This window comes from Parus major, chromosome 15 (assembly GCF_001522545.3).
Source record: "Parus major isolate Abel chromosome 15, Parus_major1.1, whole genome shotgun sequence".
Taxonomy (NCBI): Eukaryota; Metazoa; Chordata; class Aves; order Passeriformes; family Paridae; genus Parus; species Parus major.
The window spans coordinates 13,688,029-13,689,236 of NC_031784.1; positions in this window are offsets into that span (position 1 = coordinate 13,688,029).

Below are 1,208 nucleotides of genomic sequence, written 5' to 3' on the forward strand. Positions count from 1 at the left end.
CTGGACTTCAGTGGGCCAATTCTCCAGAGCAGTTCCAGCATCCTTTTGGGATGCAGTAGTGATGCAGTAGGGTTCCCAGTCCCACTGGCCGCCCTAAGCAATGCTTCACTGGGGCACTGGGGCACTGGGGCCCTGGGGTGGGTGGGGGATAGGCTCTGCCCCACAGCCCAGCTACCCTCCCAGGGTAGAAACATCCTGATTCCCAGGGGGATATTGTACCAGCATAAATTGGGCCACCAGCTGGAAAGCAGCTCTGCAGGGATAGGCCTTGGGATTCTGCTGGGCACAAACTAAGCAAGAGCCAGGGATGTGTCCTCATGGCAGCAGCCCAAGCTGCCCCAAGCAAAGCTGGGCAGGGTGCATCAGAGGCAAGCCATGCTGCTCCAGCTGGGATCACCTGGGCAAGGCACAGACATGCTGGGGTGAGTTCAGCAAAGAGCCGTGATGGTGGTGGAGTGATTGGAGCACCTGTACTGTGTGGAGTGGCAGTAGAAGCAGGGTCTGCGGAGACTGGAGCAGAGGAATTTTGAGGGATCCTGTTAATACACAGACAGGGAGGGTGCAAGGAGACAAGAGTATGTCTCTTCCCAGTGATGTCCAGAACTAATCAGAACAAAATGCAGTAAGAATAAACTGGGACATGGGAGGTTCCTTTGAATATCAAGAAACACCTTTGTACTGTGAGGATCAGGTAGTAGTAGGAGTTGCCCTCGGGGGCTGTGGTGGTTCCATCTTCAGGGATCCTCAGCTCTCGAACAGAAGCGGTCCTAGGATGTGGGCAGCTTCTGCAGGGGCTGGACAGCAGCACAGTGCTCTGTGTACTGGCCGCACACAGTGGACACTTGAACAGGGACATGGCTACAGCCTGTAGGGCCACACACATGGTTGGGCATGCACGGCACATGGGCATACATTGACACACGTGCGTACACGTGTGCTCAAGGTGTGTGTGCATGCACCCGTGCACTCCTGCACACACACCTGTATCTAGAGTCGTGCACGTGAGAACGCACTCGTGAGTGCCCAGGGAAAGAGCGTGTGGGGTAAGCGCGGGTAGCAGGGGGTGGCCGGGATGGGGGAGTGCCCGGGAATGAAGGGTTCCCTAGATGGGGGCGGTACCCGGGATGAGGAGGTGCCGGGGCTGGGGACGCCCGCAGCACGCGCCGCTCTACCCTGGGGCGGGGCGGGGCCTGCGCGGCGCGGGCCAA